The following is a 16,295-nucleotide window of genomic DNA, read 5'->3' as shown; positions in this document are numbered from 1 at the left end:
GATGGGTGCAGCAAACCACCATGGCACATGTATAACTATGTAACAAACCTGCACATTGCGCACATGTACCCTAGAACTTAAAATATAATTTTAAAAAAAGCATAAATGTTACAAAACCACATGCACACACACACACACACACACACACACACACGCAAATACCGCACAGGTAGTAGAAAATCAAAATTAATTTTTTTGTCTAAATGGGACAGATGATGTGGCTCTCTGTAGTCCCTGTAAGTTCTTTAGAACTCAATTGTCTAGAAAAGAAAGAAAATGCATGTTTTCTTAGAACCATAAAACTTTAGCCTTTATTTATCCTATAACTTTGAGATCACCCACCCCAACAGCTTAATTTTAAAGATATGGAAACTGAGGCTTAGAGAGGTAAATGCAGCCTCAGAGTGATATCTAGGAAGCAACTCCACCTCACTTCCAGCTTGATTCAAATGTGGTAACTAATAAAACAATCCAAAATAGTCTATTGACCGTTCCTACCTCATCCAACTAGAAATAGCCTTCTAAAACAGCACTAATAAAAATCAATATTATAAAACTCAAACACATTATGAACTGAACATGTCAAAAATGTTTTTGGAAGAAACATTGCAGGCATTGTATTGTCACCAAAAAGGATAAATTCTAATATAGTTGTGAATCCTCTCAGGGGTTGATGCTTTAAAACAAGTAAAACATCAACTTTTAAAAGTACAATAAAAGTGTCCTCCACAAATAATCATTGAAAATACAATAAGTACCTAACATTAGTTGTATGTATTCAAGCTTAAAAACCAAAGAATCCCAACTCCACACATACATTTCCATTTATATAAGGTTGGGATAAAAGAGAAACTAAACACGTAAAGTATGTGGGAGCCTACCTCGCTTAGTCCAGCCTCCAAATTTTGACCATGGGACTTTACCATGATTCCTGAAACAATACAACTACACTGTCCAATATAGTAGCCACTAGCCACATATGACCACTTAAATATAAATATTAAAATATTAAACATTCAGTTCTTCAGTCATACTGGCCACATTTCTAGTGCTCAGTTACCACATGTGTCTAGTGGTTACCATGTGGGACACAGCAAATATAGAACATTTGCATCATCACAGAAAGTTTATTGGATATCATTGCTCAAGCAAATATTCTCTTACTATTCACCTTGCATTATTCTCCTTCCAGCTGGGCTCACACCTGCAATCCCAGCACTTTAGGAGGCTGAGGCAAGAGGATCACTTGAGCTTAGGAGTTAGAGGTTGCGGTGAGCTATGATCACGCCACTGCACTCCAGCCTAGGTAACAGAGTAAGACCCAGAGATCAGCCTCAGCAACAAAGTGAAGCCTCTGTCTCTACAAAAAATAAATGAATAAAAAAATTAGCCAGGTGCAGAGGTGTGTACCTGTAGTCCCATCTGCTTGGGAGCTTGAGGCAGGAGGATCCCTTGATCCCAGGAGTTAGAGGTTGCAGTGAGCTATGATCACATCACTGCACCCCAGCCAAGGTAACAGAGCAAGACCTTGCCTCAAAAACAACAACAACAAAACATCTCCTTCCTTCATTTACTGAATTATCCAAATAATTTTGTAATAGCCATGGTCCCAACTCTGCTGTATATTAGCAAGGTGATCCTGGATAAGTCACTTAACCTGCTGAGCTGGTTTGCTCATCTTTAATGTCAGAATATTAATTCCATCCCTATCTGTCAGGTTGTTGTGAAGCTCAACATATATTTGTATATATGTTATATTTGTATATAACCATACAAATATAAAGGCTTATAATTTTCCAGTGGCTCTCAAAGAAGAAAAAAAAGAAAAAATTTAAAATATTTTGCACTTAAAATATGGAGTAAAAATTGTAATTCAGGGAGGGTGGAGACTATCTAATAGAACAGACAAGTCAGTTAGGTCTCCCAGCTTGACTCCATATTTTTTCTACGCTATGTGTCTGGACTTCTACCTTACATAATAACTCGTCACAAAATTCGCAATAGATTCCAGTGTGTGTAACCATAGAAAATATGTTGCTAGTTGTTTATCCAGAAGTGAAACTATTATATGTTTGTCGATCATAATATGGCAATAATAGCTAACATTTATTGAATACTGCTAGCATTTTGCTAAGTCTTCATATGTATCAAGACACAACTTCATATGTATCAACTCACAACAAACATACAGAATAAGTACTATTACCATTACATATATCAGGAAACTGAGTCTTAGAATCCTAAGAAATTTTAACAAAGGTCACAAACAACTAGAGAAGGGAGATTTGCTGGCTTTTTTTTTTTTTACTTTAACAACTTTTTATCACAATATACACCAATACAGGAAAGTACACGCCTTGTGTATACTTTTATGTACTTGTACCCCTTGATGATTTTCCATCAGCTGAATAAACCCATGCAACCAGCACCCACATTAAGAGATAAAATATTTCCAGAACCTCAAAAGACCCCCTGGCACACTTCTTGCCTCTACCTTTGTACAAAGTATAACCGTTATCCTGACTTTTAACACCATAAATTAGTTTCCACAGTTTTTTAACTTTATGTACATAGAAGCATACTATGTATGCATATGTATCCTTTTGAGTCTGATACATTTTCATGTTTGCAAGATTTATTCATATTGTTGGGTGCAGTTGTAGTTTATTCATTTTTGTTGCTGTATAGTATTTCATTGTGTGAATACGCTATTTACCTGTTTTACTAAATAAATATGACTGGTGAGCATTTGCGTTCTTTCTGTTTTGGGTCTTGCATTAGTTTCCTAGGGCTGCTGTTACACAGCACCACAAACCAAGTGGCTTAAGCAACAGAAATTTATTGTCTTATAGTTCTGGAGGCCAAAAGTTCAAGATCAAGGTGTCAGCAGGTTGATTCCTTTGAAGGGCTGTAAGGAAAACTATGTTCCATTCCTCTCCCATACTTCCTGGTGGTTTGCTGGCAATCTTTGATATTCCTTGGCTTGTAAAAGTATCACCCTGATCTCTGTCTTCATCTTGGTATGGCATTTTCTCTACGTACATTTCTATATCCAAATTTTCTCAATTTATAAGGTCGCCAGTATAGTGGATTAGGGACCCACGTTTTTCCTGTGTGGCTTCATCTTAACTAATAAAATCTGCAACAACACCATTTCCAAACAAGATCACATTCTCAGGCCAGGACTTTAACATGTGAATTTGGAGGGTGGAGGGGACACAGTTCAACCCGTAAGAGAGCTATTACGAACAATGCTGCTAAGAATACTCTTGTACATGTTGTGGTGAATATACGTACTGATTTCTGATGAGTATATTCCTACAAATGAAAATAGTGTGTGTATTCAGCTTTAGTAGATGCTGCCAAATGGTTTTCTAAAATGTTTATACCAATTTTTCCTGCCATCATCAATGTATGGGAATTCCAGGTGAGCCACAGCTTCACAAACATTTTGTATTGTCTCTGTTTCTTATTTTAGGTGTTCTGATGAGACTATAGTTGTATCTGATTATTTTAATTTGGATTTTCCAATGACTGTTAAATTCTTCTTTATATGCTTCTTGACCATCTGGAGGTCATCTTTGCTGACCTATTTATTTGTCTATTTTTGTACTGAGTCTCCTACTTTTTTTCTTGGATTTGCAGCAACTCATTATTTTTTGGGAAATGGGTCCCGTGTTAGATATAGAAATGCAGATAGAGATATTGACGTCCCTTTTCATTCTTCTTGGCTTCAGGAACCAGGCTCAGGCGAATGGTCAGATGTGGTAGATTTGCCTCACTTTCTGCTTCTTTCTCTACGCCTGTGTTGAAAATGCCCAAGGTAGAAGAGGAAAAATCATATTACAAAATAGGGAGAGGAGGAATAAATTGGTACAGAACTGTCCATCAACAGATGGGCTCTTTGAAGTTTTGTTTTGTTTTGTTGGTTCTTTATTTGACCTTTAGTTTCAGGGAGTGTGTTTGTCTATGTGAACATCCCAGTGACTATCTGTCTCTTTCTTTTGAAGTTTCCTTCAGAACACCTTAGCAATTTTGCCTGCTCTCCTCTTTTCTTTATAGCTTTTTATCTGGGCTTACTTCCCCTGCCTTCCAGCTCTGGCTGCAGAGGATTGGATGTTTACACTTTCAATACCTAACATAAGACCTGCATAGAATAAGGCCTCATTATTGATTTGGTGACTAAAATTGGTTGAAGTTTCCCTTTCATTGCTATAAAGAAATAACCATAAGATGCTGTATCATTTCTTAAGAATTTTTAATTTCAACAAAGAAATATTCCAGGAGGTTTTAAAAAAGTATCATACTTTGCAAATGAGGTTTAGAAAACTTCTAATAGTTCTCCATGAATTTTTCTCTGATTTTCTCTAAGTAGAGTTCTCTAAATTTTTCCCTGATTTTTCTCTAAACAAAAATAGGTCTGACCACTTAAATGGTACCTCATTAATGATCTCCTTTTATTTATTATTACAGATAGTCTCTTGTGATCCTCAACCATGTGTTGGTTCTATAATGAGCTAGAACTCTACTGAAGAGACTTTATGGGTGACTGTTTTACTCTGATAAAATATAAATAACATAACATTCATGATTTTAACCATGTCTACATGTACATTTTAGTGACATGAAGTACATTCACATTGTTATGCCACTGCCGCCACCATCACCACATCTCCAGAATTTTTTATCATCCGAAACTGAAACTGTGTACCCATTAAACACTAGTTCCCCATTCCCATCTCCTTCCAACCTCTGGCAACCACCTTTCTACTTTCAGTCTTTATGACTTTCACACTTCTAGGTACCTTATATAAGTGGAAGCAGGCAATATCTGTCCTTTTGTGTCTGGCTTACTTCATTTAGCATAACGTCCTTGGGGTTCTTCCATGTTGTAGTATATGTCAAAATCGTATTGCTTTTTGTTTGTAGTATGTGTCAGAATTTCATTCCATGTTGTAGTAAGTGTAAGAATTATTTAGTTAAATAATATACATTTGCATTATATACCACCTTTCCTTTATCCATTCATCCACAAATTAACACTGGGTTGTTTCTACTGAGTTATTTTATTTAATCTTCATAACTACTGCCCTTGGCAGAACTGAATTTTAGAGTTGCTTCTGTTACTCATACAGCAGCTGGCCCTGGCCAAGTTGAATTTTCGCTTTGTATCTTAATTTCCTCATTGTAAAATGGAAGTGAAAATATCTACCTCACTGGACTGGAGTGAGGATTTAATAAAATAATGAGATACCTAGAATAAAGTCTGCAAATAGTAGGTATCCAACAACTGACAGCTAGAAACATGACTCCTGTTGAGTGGAGACAATTCAAGACAGTTCCGTACATCTCAGGAGTCCAGACTAAGGTATGCAATGTGTCTCTTGCTTTATCAAAAGTCATCTTAGGTTGTACATATGTGGCATGTCCTGAAGATATTTTTATCTTGTAAAGTACTAAAATCAGTGAAAGAAGACAGGAATCATTTGTGAAACATGAACTTTTTCTTCTGCCCACAATCTATTTGCTAACCTCAGAAAGGTCAAGTCAAAAAGTTCAATTTAAGGAGTACTAATGATTTGTCTGTGGAGAGAACTGTTTTACTTTGTTTATCTGAAAAACAAAATCATATCTTTAAGAAATATAGACTTAATAACTCATTATAAATAAAAACATCTTCAGATTCAACTAAAACTAATCTAATTATCAGGGTAAGCATCTGGGGAAATAAAAGGCCAAATCTTTTCAGCTAGATTTTTTATGAACTTTTATAAAAAACTGGATTTAGATTGCCTCTAACTTAAAATATTACTATAACCATAAATAACTTTTAAATTATCTTCATAATTTTAATAACTAAAGTTTTATAATAAACACTTTTCTGATAAAAGAAATTTTGAACATACAAAAGGTAGACAACAGATTTATTTCAGGTCTTTTTTTCTAAGCATAGTTTTTTGAGGGGAGAGGGGAGATTAAACATAATGAATAATTCTCTATATTCAATTTTATGTCCTTTTTTCACTTAACTTTATAATATAATTACCTACATGGGATTTTTCCAAAGTGATGAGAAACTTCATGAACACATTTTTAACAAGTACTTAATCATTCATTCTCTCTTAATCCTTCTCTAAGCAAATTATTTCAAGAGCAATAGTATAGCAAAGCAATTAAAAAAGGATTGAAACAAATTTCTGGGTTAAAATTCTGTCTTCCACCAGTTGCTAGCATAAACTTGGGGAAGTTACTATTTCTCTGTCTCAGTTTCTTCGTTGAAAAATGAGAATGTTAATGGCATACCTAGCTTTTAGGGTTGGTATAGGGGTTAATATGTTAAAACATATAAAATGCTTAGAATAGTGCCTCACATATGGTAAGCATTCTATAAATGTTGACTTATTATCATTAGCTATTTAAAATCCTTGGTTTGATATGTAAATAATGAAATCTTAAAAGAAGGTAGATTAAAATGAACTAACTACAGTTAAAATCTGTATCATTATTGTTGTGGACTGAATTGTATCCCCTTAAAATTCATGTATTGAAACCTTAACCCCTGAGTGACTGTATTTGAAGATAGGGCCTTTAAGCAAAGTAATTAAGTTTAAGTGAGGTCACAAGGATGGGGCGCTAATCTGATAAGATTGTTGTCTTTACAGGATAAGGAAGAGACACCATAGATATCTCTTTCTGCATGCATGCACAGAAGAAAGTCCATATTAGGACACAGTGAAAAGATGTCCATCTACAAGCCAGGAAGAGAGGCCTCATCAGACACCAACGCTGACGGCACCTGGATCTTGTACTTCTAGCCTCCAGAACTGTAAGAAAATACATTTATGTTGCTTGAACCACCCAGTCTGTGGTGTTTTCTTATGGAAGCTCTTCAGACTAATACAGTTGTTTATAGACAACTTATTTATAATGCTTTTTCAGTATAAGTTTTAACATCAAGAAAGTATTTGATGTCAAGTAGTATAACTACTAATTCCTGATTTTTTCATTTACGGACTTTTTTATTTTATTTTTCACTTGTCCAAAGGATGTATATCTTAACTGAAAAACATAATTTGTCAAGGCCAGGTGTGGTGGCTCACGCCTGTAATCCCAGCATTTTGGGAGGCCGAAGTGGGTGGATTACCTGAGGTTGGGAGTTTGAGACCAGCCTGACCAACATGGAGAAACCCCGTCTACTAAAAATACAAAATTGGCTGAGCGTGATGGTGCATGCCTGTAATCCCAGCTACTCAGGAGACTGAGGCAGGAGAATTGCTTGAACATGGGAGGTGGAGGTTGCAGTGAGCCGAGATAGTGCCATTGCACTACAGCCTGGGCAAGAAGAGCAAAATTCCGTCTCAAAAAAACAAAAACAAATGAACAAACAAACAAAACATAATTTGTCAAATCTTCTAAAGAAAAGTGCTTAAACATATAAATGATAATCAGTAAATTTAAATGTTTATTTCCCAGTTGCATTAGCCACTCAACAGTTGTACTAGCCACTTTGTTGCACTGGTCAGTTCAATAGCCATATGTGATTAGTGGCTAGCATATTAGACAGAGCAGATACAGTACATTTTCATCATTGCAGGAACTTCTATTGTACTGAGCTGTACTATGTCTGTAGCCAGAGAGTGGCATGCTTGGATTATGCATCATTTCAAGAGTAGTGTGTTTTTGTCACAATTTTATGCAACTCATTATGCAATATTTAGACATTAAAAATTGTTTATAGCTAGGCAAGGTGGTGCACACCGGCAGTCCCAGCTACTTGGGAGGCAGAGGCAGGAGGATTGTTTAAGCCCAGAGTTCAAGTCTATCCTGGGGATGGAAGGAAGGAAGGAAGAAAGGGAGAGACAGAGGGAGGGAAGAGGAAAAACTTGTTTCTAGTATGAACCAAGCTTAATATCATTTGAGAATAATCAATCATCTATGGTAAGAATAAAATACAAGTGAAGCAATATGTGAGTACAATATACAGGTCTTATTTTACATTTTTCTTTTCTGCATTAAGTGAAAAACAACTCTCAATATACTTACCAATGTAATCTTTTCGAATACTTAATAATTAAACAGATTTAATACAGCTTTTTTTAAAAAAAAGTCTTTAAAATTAAAAATTATAATTTGCCCCAGCTACTCAAGAGGCTGAGGCAGGAAAATCACTTGAACCCAGGAGGCCAAGCTTGCAGTGAGCCAAGATCACGCCACTGCACTCCAACCTGGTCGACAGAGTGAGACTCTGTCTCAAGAAAAAAAAATTATAATTTGCTCAGAAGTAGAGAGACCAGTATAATAAACCTTCATGAATCTATCACTCAGTTTCAATGATTATCAATTGATTACCAATCTTGTTTCATCTATAACCTCCCTCTTCTCACCACCTACCCTCCACTGGATTGTTTTGAAGCAAATCTAAGACATGATATCATTTAGTCTGTAAATATTTTAGTATGTGTTATGGTCTAAATAGTTGTGCCTCCCCAAAATTAATATGTTGATATCCTAATGCCCAGTGTGATGATATTAGGAAATGAGACCTTTGGGAGGTGATTAGGTCTTGGCTGAGCTCTCATGAATGGGATTATTGCCCTTAAAAAGGGGCTCTAGACAGCTCTCTTGCTTTCTTTCTGCCATGTAATAATATAATGAAAAGTCTGGAACCAGGAAGAGTGCCCTCACCAGAACCCAACCATGCTGGCAGTCTGATTTTTTTATTTTCAGCCTCCAGAACCGTGAGAAAAAAATATCTGTTGTTTAAACAGGGGTCCCCAAACCCCAGGCCGCGGACTGGTACTGGTCCGTGGCCTGTTAGGAACTCAGCCACACAGCTTGAGGTGAGCGGTGGGGAAGCGAGCATTACCGCCTGAGCTCCATTAGATTCTCATAGGAGCGCGAACCCTATTGTGAACTGCGCATGCAAGGGATCTAGGATCCACATTCCTTATGAGAATCTAATGCCTGGATGATCTGAGGTGGAACAGTTTCATCCCCAACCATCTCCTCACCCGCCACCGTCTGAAAACACTGTCTTCTACGAAACTGGTCCCTGGTGCCTAAAAGGTTGGAGACTGCTGGTTTAAACCACCTAGTCTATGGTACTTTGTTACACAGCCTAAACTAAGACAGCACGTACCATTAAAATATAAGAACATTTTTAAACGTAATCACAATATCCATTATCATAGCTTGAAAAAAAAGCCTAAACAGTAATTCTTAATATTATCAAATATATAGTCATTAAATGTGACCTTTTTTAAAAACAAAAATACTTAGTTTTTCTGACTTTACCACAAAATATCAAGGTTGGGAAGTACCTGTGATTATGTCATCAATTTAAGGTCACTGATCACTGATCATCTGATGTTAGAAACACTATAGATCTGGAACTTAAAAGTTGAAGGAAAAAAAAAAAAGAAACACTATAGATAAGTATTCAGGAAATGAAAGCAATATGTTTTATCTATCATTTGCCAACAAAAACAAAATGCTTCAGAAGCAAACTAAAAAATTATCAGTAGAAACAAAAGTACTTTAAGCTATCCAATTAATCAATTTAGGTAAAATAATCCTAATAATAAAAACAAATCACCCCTTCACACCCACTAGGATAACAACTGAAAAAAAAAAAACCCAGAAAAATAACAAGTGTTAATGGGGATTTGGAGAAATTGGAACACTTGGGCATTGTTGGTGGGAATGTAAAATGGTAAAGCCATTGTGGAAAATAGTATGGCCATTTCTCAAAAACTAATATGGTAATAGAATTACCATATAATCTAGCAATTTATTAATAACTTCTGGGTATATAAAACCCCCAAAAGTGAACATAGGGTCTAGAAGAGATATTTGTGTACCCATGTTCATAGTAGCATTATTCAAAATAGCTAAAACATGAAAGAAAACTAAGTATCTTTTATGGATGAATGAATAAGCAAAATGTGGTATATACTTAGCACATTATTACTCAGAAGGAAATTCTGTCACATGCTACAAGATGGATGTATGTTGAGGACATGATAATAAGTGAAATAATTCAATCACAGACAAATGATTCCATCTATATGAAGTACTTAGAGTAGTCAAAATCATAGAGACAGAAAGTAGAAGGGTGGTTGCCAGGGGCTGTAGGATTGGGAAAATGGAGGGTTATTATTTAATGGGTAGAGTTTCTGTTTTGCAAGATGAAAAGAGTTCTGGAGATGGATGGTGATGACAGTTGTACAATAATATGAATGTAGCTAATACCACTGAACTGTACACTTAAAAACAGTTAAGATGGTAAATTTTATGTTATGTGTATTACCACAGTAAAAAAAATTGGAGGGAAAAAAATAATACTATCCTATTTGCAAGAGAAGACAAATCTTGTGCATAAAGGGTGATACAAGATAGATTAATAAATATTTTGCACATGTGCTTGCAAATCCAACATACATACACCATACACAAGTGATCCCTGTATACCTTGAAGAAAGATAATATTATTTACATCATTTTTGCTTCAATATTGTATAATTTCTAGTTAATATGGAGATAATTATTAATAATAAAAATGATTGTGAAAACATGAAAGGTTGATGATAAATGTCTGCACAGGTGGGAGGAAATAGACTGTTTTACTCTGTTGAAATATCCTACTCCCAGGCCAGAAGTAAGAGCTGTACAATGGATTGTGAAACATTTGACCTATTTAGCACAGAGGCAAATAGACAAGGCATACTATCATTTGAATTGAGGTTACTAGCTGGAGTTACTAGATGCATTAGAAAATTTTGTAGCCCAGTAACCAAACCAGCATGATACTGATACCAAAACAGATATATAGACCAATGGAACAGAACAGAGGCCTCAGAAATAACACTACACATCTACAACGATCTGATCTTTGACAAACCTTACAAAAACAAGCAATGGGGAAAGGATTCCCTATTTAATCAATGGTGCTGGGAAAACTGGCTAGCCATATGCAGAAAACTGAAACTGGACCCCTTCCTTACACCTTATACAAAAATTAACTCAAGATGGATTAAAGGCTTCAATGTAAAACCTAAAACCATAAAAACCCTAGAAAAAAACCTAGACAATACCGTTCAGGACATAGACATGGGCAAAGGCTTCATGACTAAAATACCAAAAGCAATTGCAACAAAAGCCAAAATTGACAAATCAGATCTAATTAAATTAAAGAGTTTCTGCACAGCAAAAGAAACTATCATCAGAGTGAACAGGCAGCCTACAGAATGGGAGAAAAATTTTGCAATCTACCCCTTTGACAAAGGTCTAATATCCAGAATCTATAAGGAACTTAAACAAATTTACAAGAAAAAAAACAACCCCATCAAAAAGTGGATGAAGGATATGAACGGACACTTCTCAAAAGATGACATTTATGTGGCCAACAAACATATGAAAAAAGCTAATCATCACTGGTCATTAGAGAAATGCAAATCAAAACCACAATGAGATACCATCTCACACCAGTTAGAATGGTGATTATTAAAGTCAGGAAACAACAGATGCTGGAGAGGATATGGAGAAATAGGAAAGCTTTTACACTGTTGGTGGGAGTGTAAATTAGTTCAACCATTGTGGAAGACAGTGTGGCGATTTCTCAAGGATCTAGAACCAGGAATACCATCTGACCCAGCCATCCCATTACTGGGTATATACCCAAAGGATTGTAAACCATTCTACTATAAAGACACATGCACACATACGTTTATTGCAGCACTATTCACAATAGCAAAGACTTGGGACCAACCCAAATGTCCATCAATGATAGATTGGATAAAGAAAATGTGGTACATATATACCATGGAATACTAAGCAGCCATTAAAAAGAATGAGCTCACATCCTTTGCAGGGACATGGATGAAGCTGGATTTCAGCAAACTAACAAAGGAACAGAAAAACAAACACCACATGTTCTCACTCATAAGTGGGAGTTGAACAATGAGAACACATGGACACAGAGAGGGGAAGATCACACACCAGGGCCTGACGTGGGGTGGGGGGCAAGGGGAGGGAGAGCATTAGGACAAATACCTAATGCATGTGGGACTTAAAACCTAGATGACGGGTTGATGGATGCAGCAAACCACCATGCCACATGTATACCTATGTAACAAACCTGCACGTTTTGCACATGTATCCCAGAACTTAAAGTAAAATTTAAGGCCAGGCACGGTGGCTCACACCTGTAATCCCAGCACTTTGGGAGGCCAAGGTGGGTGGATCACAAGGTCAGGAGTTCAAGTCTAGCCTGGCCAAGATGGTGAAACCCCGTCTCTACTAAAAATACAAAAATTAGCTGGGCCTGGTGGTGGGCACCTGTAATCTCAGCTACTCGGGAGGCCAAGCCAGAGAATTGTTTGAACCCGGGAGGCCAAGGTTGCAGTGAGCCGAGATCGTGCCTCTGCACTCCAGCCTGGGCGACAGAGCGGGACTCCCTGTCAAAAGAAAAAAAAAAAAAAGGAAAATTTGGTAGCCATTGTAGGACTTTATAGGGAAGAGGAAGATAAAAGAAATGTGAGAGAGCCAAGGGTAAAAAACAAAACAAGAAACAGGTAAATACACTCCCAGTTGGTTTTAATGAGGTGTATATATAAACCTGAGTTACTTTTTTTTTTTTTTTTTGAGACAGGGCCTCACTCTGTCGCCCAGGCTGGAGTGCAGTGGTGCGATCTTGGCTCACTGCAGCCTATGCCTCTCGGGTTCAAGCGATTCTCCTGCCTCAGTCTCCCGAGTAACTGGGATTACAGGCGTCCACCGCTGTGCCTGGATAATTTTTGTTTTTTTAGTAGAAACAGGGTTTCACCATGTTGGCCAAACTGATCTCGAACTCCTGACCTCAGAAGATCCGCCTGCCTCAGCTTCCCAAAGTGCTGGGATTACAGGTGTGAGTCACTGCGCCCAGCCCTGTGTTACATTTTGTATTTTAATTTTTTTTTAAGTGCCAGCATTTGTAAAATTGATTATATGAACTTTGAAATCCTGTCCACTTCTAAATCTATATCCTAAGTTTCAGTTGCCTTTAGAAATTTTAATTTACATTCTAACACTTCTTCCCTCGGAAATAACTTGTTGGATTTAAATATATATATATGTGTGTGTGTGTGTGTATATATATGTATATATATATATATTTTTTTTGAGACAGAGTCTGGCTCTGTTGCCAGGCTGGAGTGCAGTGGCGCAATCTCGGCTCACTGCAACCTCCGCCTCCTGAGATAAAGCGATTCTTCTGCCTCAGCCTCCTGAGTAGCTGGGACTACAGACGTGCACCACCATGCCCAGCTAATTTTTGTATTTTTAGTAGAGACGGGGTTTCACCATGTTGGCCAGGATGGTCTCGATCTCTTGATCTCGTGATCCACCCACCTCAGCCTCCCAAAGTACTGGGATTACAGGTGTGAGCCACCCCCGGCCTTAAATATTTTTTAATTTAATCATTCAGTGGTTCATCTGGGCATTCTTTCTTTTAACAAGCAGCTATAACAGTCTATTAAATATTATGACCTTGTGGTATACAGTGAGGGCCACGAAAATGAATCAGATACCTTGTCTGTTCTCAAGGAGCTCACTGTTGGTAGTAAAGGCAGACAGGCATATGAGTAATTCCTGTGTCTTAGAGGATAAGGAGGACTAGGGTTAAGAGGTGGACTAAAGGTTTTCCAAGTAGAAGCAGCTTTGACGTTGTACAAGTAAAACCTGAGAAACAAGAAGGTGCAGTGCCTGGAGAAATTGCAGGTGATTAAGTATTCTTGGGGGGTGGGGAGTGATGAATGATTGGGGTGCACAGTTAGGAGTGGTGACATAAATAGGAGCTCTGCTAGGCATGCCAAGGAATTTGGATTTTATCCTGAAGGCAAAGAGAAATCCTTTAAGGACTCAAATTAGGAATGTGACAAGATGTATGAATTTATGACGTTCAAATTGAGCATCAGTTGGAAGTGTGTTGCAGGAGAGTAGAGAGGCATGTAAGGCATGGTAGAGCAGCTGAAAGAGAGCTACAGTATCCCTAGCAGGAGTCATGCTTGCCTGAGCCAGAGCAGAGCCAGTGGGCACTCAAAGGCAGAGACAGAGCCCAAAGGGACTGAGGAGGTAGAACTGGCTAAGCATAGGAGGGTCCTTCCCTGAGATTTAGTAGGTCTGGAGAGGGACCTTGAACGAATAGTTTAAATAAATTTCCCAGGTAATGCTGATGATTAGTCAGGTTTGGGACCCACCAGTGCAGACTGCTTCTCAAAGAGCTTGAGTGTCCAAGAAAGAGTGACAGAAAGCCAAGAGGGGCCTTTGGTTAAACATCAAAGAGCCTGGATTGTTCATGTGCCAAAGAAAAAGAAGCAGCAGGGAGCAATAAGTTGGAGATGAAGCTACACCCCTGAGTAGCTGAGTTTCTGGAATCCATGCAAGGGAAAGATTTTCTTTCTTTCTTTTTCTTTTTTTAGATGGAGTTTGGCTCTTGTCACTCAGGCGGAGTGAAATGGCGTGATCTCGGTTCACTGCAACCTCTGCCTCCTGGGTTCAAGCATTCTCCTGCCTCAGCCTCCTGAGTAGCTGGGATTACAGGTGCCCACCACCATAACTGGCTAATTTTTTGTATTTTTAGTAGAGATGGGGTTTCACCATGTTGGTCAGGCTGGTCTTGAACTCCTGACCTCAGGTGATCCACCCGCCTCAGCCTCCCAAAGTGCTGGGATTACAGGCGTGAGCCACCGCGCCTGGTCCAGGGGAAAAATTTTCAACAGGAAAAAGACCTCAGATCTGAGACAAGAAGAAATGGCTCAGGGATAGGAAAACAGGCACAAACATTTGAGGAGAGAGGGTTAGGGAACAGGCTGAGGGAATTCTACCTAAACTCTCCCTGCTTCCCCTTTTCCCTTTTCTGAGAAAGCTAAGATGTTTGAAAAAACTATAAAGGTCATGGAGAAGATGAGAGGGGACTCATAAAAGAGAAAGAAAAGTGCTATTGCTAAGCCAGGAGAGTGGCACATGTGTATAGTCCCAGCTACTCTGGAATCTGAGGCAGGAACGATTTCTTGAGGCCAAGAGCTTGAGTCCAGCTGGAGCAACATAGCAAGATCTCTGTCTCTTACGAAAAAAAAAAAAAAAAAAAAAAAAAAAAAAAAAAAAAAAGGAGAGGTAATGTCCTGTTGAGGTAAGGAACTTTATATTAGTCCTGGTACCAGTGGGCACAATTGTGTGATTTTCTTGATGTAAGTTCACCCATTTCAGCAAATAAAAATTCAGTTCACCAGCTAAATTTGAATTTCAGATAAACAATGAATAATTTTTTTAGTATAAGTATGTCCTATGCAATATTGCAGATATAAACTAAAAAAAATTCCTTAGTTATTTGAAATTCAAATTTAACTGGGCATGCTGTATTTTATCTGGCAACTTTATAGGGGAACTTGAAAAATCAGATGTGAGGATTATGACTTAGTACTTAAAGTTGGAATTTATTATGCAAATCATCTTCATTTATTAATGTTTATTTATTTGCAAGCATGATTCACTGCTAGTAGCAGACAGGGCCATGAGCACATACTCATAACATGGCAACAAACACAAGCGGGACTGATTAGATCATGAAAGCTGAGCTGCATCTCTCCTCCTACTTCTGTCTCATTTCCTGAGACATTCACATTCACCTCTGACCCCAGAAATCAGCATTTTCTATCCCAATCTGCCTTGACCATGCTGGGGTCCTTCAAGCCCATATCTCTGTGTTTATCATTAAGCTTTAATTCTCATGAGAATTATAATATTTCTCTCCAAAAAAAACCTCATCTTCATGACTTAAATTATTTTTTATGTAAAATGTAAGACTTTGCAAAGGAAAAGGTACATTTTTCATATTTTATTCTATATTACATTTTAGTTCTTAGAACATTCTCATGGGAAAAGTATGTTAATTATCAGATCTTTTTTTCTAGGCTAATTATTAGTGATGTAATTTTTAAATGATTGGATCAAGGAAAGAGTTGATCCTTATATATAGGCTGGCTTCATTCCTTATATATATTGTACCAATTTGGAGATATCCTATGATCCATCAACGTACAGAATGACAAAATACATATATATGTCTGTACATATTTGTGTACTAAATGCAAAACATAAATGACTGGCAACCTGTTTTACTTTCAGAACTCAAAAATCTTAGTTTCATACCTTGAAGTTAATTACTCTCATACAAACAAACTTTAAGGAAACCTGCATTCTACTGGCTTGGCATATCTTTCACAGGGGAAAAATTGAAGATAACTTAATTTTGGAGCCAT

General features: G+C 37.4%; 1 long non-coding RNA gene across 1 annotated transcript in view; it reads left to right on the top strand.

The window, feature by feature from the left end:
• Nucleotides 1-16,295, top strand: part of LOC104001871 (uncharacterized) — a 57,903-nt gene that overhangs the window by 6,296 nt on the left and 35,312 nt on the right. The window contains exon 2 of the long non-coding RNA XR_001708786.4: nucleotides 6,663-6,826. This is a non-coding gene — a long non-coding RNA (uncharacterized LOC104001871). The remainder of the gene's footprint in view (nucleotides 1-6,662; nucleotides 6,827-16,295) is intronic.

The sequence above is a fragment of the Pan troglodytes genome, chromosome 14 (genome assembly GCF_028858775.2).
Source record: "Pan troglodytes isolate AG18354 chromosome 14, NHGRI_mPanTro3-v2.0_pri, whole genome shotgun sequence".
Classification (NCBI taxonomy): domain Eukaryota; kingdom Metazoa; phylum Chordata; class Mammalia; order Primates; family Hominidae; genus Pan; species Pan troglodytes.
This window is presented reverse-complemented; position numbering and strand designations above follow the sequence as displayed.